This window comes from Sinocyclocheilus anshuiensis, unplaced genomic scaffold (assembly GCF_001515605.1).
Source record: "Sinocyclocheilus anshuiensis isolate Anshui unplaced genomic scaffold, SAMN03320099.WGS_v1.1 scaffold991, whole genome shotgun sequence".
NCBI classification, from domain to species: Eukaryota; Metazoa; Chordata; class Actinopteri; order Cypriniformes; family Cyprinidae; genus Sinocyclocheilus; species Sinocyclocheilus anshuiensis.
Window position 1 is genome coordinate 727,366 of NW_015547702.1, and position 5,386 is coordinate 732,751.

Sequence of the window (5,386 nt, forward strand, 5' to 3'; positions counted from 1 at the left end):
ACACACACACACACACACACACACACTCACACACTCACACACACACACACACACACACACACACACTCAAGGTCTCGTGTTTGTGGAAGAGAAGTGAGGAGAATAAGCAGTGTCCCGTCGCTATGGTTACCCATCTTCCAGTGAGGAAGATCCACAGCAACTCATATGCAAGTCAAGTCTAACGCATTTGGATGTGTGATGCAGCCTCGCACTGTTTTTAACAACATTATCCATCGGTTTCAGTAATAAAGCCAGTATTTCTAGCAGGAGAGGGTGTCAAATATAAAGACATCAGATGTCAAATGGTTAGAGCTGAAGAATAGAGAACATGGATCACATTCTACTTACACGATGAACAACAGGACCTATACCGATGTATTGCGATCCGTTCAGTGTCTTCGATATTATTTATTCATTCACAGCTTCATTTTGGTGCCGCATTAATACGCTCATCTGACAGATTCACACCGCTACACGGGCGCCGCCATGTTGTTCAAATAACTCGAACTTTATTTAAAACTAACATACCCGCGCTTGAGGAACGATGGAGTAGATTTCAACAGCATTTTAAAGTTAAATTATTCTATCTAATGCACTCTGAAGACAGGTGGAAGCGTTCTTCACTGGCATTCTCTTCTAAACATACCGGAGATGCTTCCTTTGGCTTGTTATTACTTTTATTATTGTAAAGAATTAGACAGCAAACGAAACATACTACTTATTCACGCTCTTAAAGGGATAGTTCACCCAAAAATGTGTCATCAAAAAAAAAGTCTCGGTGCGTCGCATACCGAGTAGGTATAGTACATCTGAATTTGAACTTACTTCGTGAGTGTTAATAAAAAGTACATTCTAGAATATGAGTAGTATGAATGAAATTCGGACATCCGCCATTTTTGTTACTGTCATGTGACCTACCAGAATTCATAAATCTTCTCAGATGGGTCCATGGAATGCATTGTACACTAGTACACAGATCTGTAGAACAATAGGTTACAGAATGAAACGAAATATGCAACACTAGCTAGGCTATGAAAAAGTCTATGCTATTTCATTCAGTACAGAAGTTAAATGCTAAAAACATTCATAAGAGCACTAGACAAAGTTACCATCTATATAGCAATGATTATTATAACCGTAATATGTATTGTTGCATCATGAATAATAAACAAATTATCCACCCTTAACCTATAGTAAAGTATTAACACATTTTGATGCGATAAATATGGTATCATTTAACAGTGTGCATCCCTCTAAAACTTTCACAAACATCACCATGTCTGTCTCTTTTAAAGTGTTTATAATGAGTTGTATTTGTAGGGGTTATTGTAGCACAATTCTTAATTTCAAACCCTGGTTACGGCCATGATGGAATCTGCACTTCAGAATCACAGCAAAAGTAGGTCATTTGGGTAATTTTCACCTACTTTTTTTCCAAATATTATGAATTTGGATATATACTGTTTTGGTGTACTGTTTTTCGCATACTAAGAAGGGAATTATTAGATTTCGTACGCAGCAACTGTCGTTATTTGCTTATCCTCATGTTGTTCCAAACCTGTAGGAGTTTCTTCCTTCTGTTGAACATAAAAGATGATATTCTGAGAAATGGTAGACTATATCCAAAATTGCCATCTTCATAAAATGCTGCAGGAATTATGTATTTTTGTAGGCCAAAACCCTAGAAAAATGAGCTTCTGGTTCCATGGTCCTGAATTTAATTGATTTGTGCTGAACGCAGGTTAAAGAAGATATTTCATAACCTATTCGATGAAACAAAATACATCAGTGAAACCTACTTATGATTTTTTTCTTGTAAAGTTGCTACTTGTCTTGATAAAAGCAATTGCTAGCAAGTGGCTAAAAGGGACCGCAGAGGTTTTCAGGATATTAGACGTCATCACAGCAAAGAGGTAATCTCATCCACTATAATATAATCACTGTAATATAACCATGCTATCACGCTCAGGGAAAATATTTTTCAGAAAAGACAGAAAGAGTTGTTGAAGCTTAAAGGTAGTGATATTGAAGTCACGTGACCGTGGTGTAGTTTGTTTATGGCCTACGTTTAGCTTTGAACTTCTGGCGATTGTATATTAGGCATCATATGACATGCAATTCATCTTAATTTAAATGTTAAGCATGAGTATAAATCACATATCTTATGATAACATATCTTAAAGGTCCCCTGAAATGCTTAGAAACACGCAGCGTTAAGCCCCGTTCACACCAAGAACGATAACTATAAAGATAACGATATTAGCGTCCACACCAGCGAATGATATTGTCTGTTTATTCTAAGCGCACATGCGTCTGCCGCTTTAAATTCTTGAGCTCGTTACAGCAGGATGGATTCTGATTGGCTGTCAGTGTTTTATCGTTCATCAGCTGGAAAAAAATCGTTTTGAAAGTGATTCCAACGATATCGTTCCTCTGTATCGTTATCGTTATAGTTGTGGTGTGAACTGTGCTATTCTTTAATATTGAGAACGATTTTTAGAACTATATCTTTATCGTTATCTTTATAGTTATCGTGTTTGGTAAGTGACCGATTTCAGCCACGACTTCAGCGTCTATTTTATAGTGTAGGGGGCGGGTGCTTTGGATTCTAGAGAGCATTTGATTGGACAGAAAGTTTGATGAGAAGCTGAAGTACGATGTGACGTCAAAACAATCGTTGAGCCGTTTTGGCGGAAGTGACAAACTGCAAGCTTTGAATGCTTATATCTTCTAAATGCAAATTTTGTCACTGTTTTGGAGCACACTGCCTTATAGATAACCTTAAGACTAACATATTGATACTAACACCCAAAAAACTTTAATTTTGATTTCATGGGGACTTTAAGATTTTCACTTAGGGCTTTTTCTGAACTTGTCTTTCAGTCTTACAGTAAGAGGGAGTGATTTGGAAGTCAGTTGCCTCGTTTGATGCTGTAACCTGTTTTATCAAACCCTGACTATATATCAGTGAAGATTCAAGATGCTGTAAAAACAACAAATATTTCAACTGTATCATCTAATCATCCACATGAGCCATTGCTGCTTGGCCTGCAGTGATTGCCACTTAGAGCTATGTTTTTATTAGAGTAGTTTTATTATAGTTTTATAACATTATCAGAATTTCAGAAATCAGAGGCATCACAACGAGTGGCACAGTATTCTGTCATACAGTAGCTGCCAGGCATGAAAATTCAGTGCTGGATGTTTTTCCCTGTTACCGTAGCAACCCTTTTATCTCTCAATAGCAGATTGTTTTCTGTTGAAGCATTCAGATTTGTGAAATCGGCAGCGAAGCACAGGCTCCATTTCACACCAAATGAAACAAACAGAGCATTAACTCCTTTACTGGAAGGTCAGTGAAGTTCAGTCATATCTTCACCTCCGAAGGCTGTCATATGTTTTAAAAATCCGTCTGCGGTGAAACTGCACCTGATGATTAGATTTCTTTTGTTTATGTCAAACTGAAGGTGCCTTTTTCTTTCAGATAATACTACAGACTAACACTCAAACCTTTGAGTTGTTATTTTTTCACTAAAACTAAAAATATATTTAAAAAATGACTGAAATAAATTAAAATATAGAAAAATTAAACTTCATTTATTATAATTAGTAGCCGAAGCAACATTTATAATTTTGCTTTGGCTACTAAAGCAGTATCCTACTAAAATTATATAAAAAAAAAATAAAAAATTAAATAGTTATATTAACAAAAAAAACTAATAAAAATGACAAAATTACACCAAAATTACAAAATACTTTAACTGAAATTAACATAAAAACTGAAAATATAAAAATGAAAACTAAATCGAAATAAAAATTACAAAAACTGAACAAAATTACTAAAAATTAAAATTAACTGCAAATCAAAAAAAGAAAGAAAAATTCACAGCTAATGTAAATGACAAACATATACTTAAAAAAAAAACTGAAAAAGCATGGTAATTTTCTACCCAGACATTATGCAGTAACTTCACTGACATTTCCATGTACAACAAACATCTAAAAAATAATATTAAACATTAAAGTTACTAAAACTAAAATTAACAATAAAACAGAAAATATAAGCAAACTGCATTAAACAAATACATAAACTATCTGCACGAATCAGTTTTTTCCACAATCTCGTTTTCTTGGACGTTTGCCATCATTTCCTCTGCTTGCCAAAGTTCATGTCATGATCTAGAAGCATAAACATCAACGAAAAGAAGGAAACAATACAAAAGCACAATAAGCAAAAAGTATAGATAATTATTCATTTTATTAGTGATGTTTACTAATTAAACATCACCTGTTGCTCAGGGTTATGGGTAGCCTGTAAACTATTAAAATGTGTCCTCTCTACTTCTTAAACCCCATATGCAGCATACTGAACAATAACTTTTATCAAAGAAGCAACCTGCACACATTCTACAGATCTGACCATTCTGCCTCAGTGTTATGAAGATCTCTTAGTCAGGAACTGGTTATAATTATGTGAAATGCCCATTTCCCTGATCCTATTTCCTCATTGCTGTCTCCTCTCGGGCCCCGGGCATCTGTGTGATTCTCTCTCTGATGAATGATGCTCAGCGCCTCGGGTTCTGTACAATGAAGTCAAAATCTTCCTCCCTCATTTCCTTCCCTTTCCTCTCCTATTTGTCCTGTTTAGCTGTGTGTTTAGTGACGGATCCCCATTATCATCCTCTGCAGCCCCATCTCATGAGAAAACACGAGTGGTGAAGTCCTATGAATTTGTACGATGTGATTTGTACAAAAACAGATGATATTTTGACAAATAAGCAAGGATGAAGATCTACCCCTAAATTAAATCATAAATGAAGCCTGCATCTGCTTTCATCGCATTTCTTCCACTCTGACCGAATTGTGCATGTGCTAATTCTACACTCTAAAAAATGCTGGGTTAAATACAACCCAGTGCTGGGTAAAATAGGGAGAAACCCAGCAATTGAGTTGTTTTGACCCAGCGGTTGGGTTAAATGTTTAACCCAACCTTCTAGGTAGTAACCCAACCGCTGGGTCAAAACAATAACATGCTATACTCATTCACAAAACATGGAACTTGCTAGTTTGGAGACATCACGCATCAGAAATAGGGTGGCCATATGTGCCATTAATACGGGACACGTCCTGGCCAGGATTTTTATATTGCCCAAAACATCCAAAGTAGTTTGACCAATAACATGCAGGAACACTCTAAAAAATGCTGGGTTAAATACAACCCAGTGCTGGGTAAAATAGGGACAAACCCAGCAATTGGGCTGTTTTGACCCAGCGGTTGGGTTACTACCCAGAAGGTTGGGTTAAACATTTAACCCAACCGCTGGGTCAAAACAGCCCAATTGCTGGGTTTGTCCCTATTTTACCCAGCACTGGGTTGTATTTAACC

The 5,386-nt window shown here is 36.3% G+C and overlaps 1 pseudogene; it reads right to left on the minus strand.

The window, feature by feature from the left end:
• The window catches only part of LOC107703900 (probable leucine--tRNA ligase, mitochondrial), a 63,905-nt pseudogene extending 63,427 nt beyond the window's left edge, over positions 1 to 478 (minus strand).
• Positions 479 to 5,386: the final 4,908 nt, after the last annotated feature.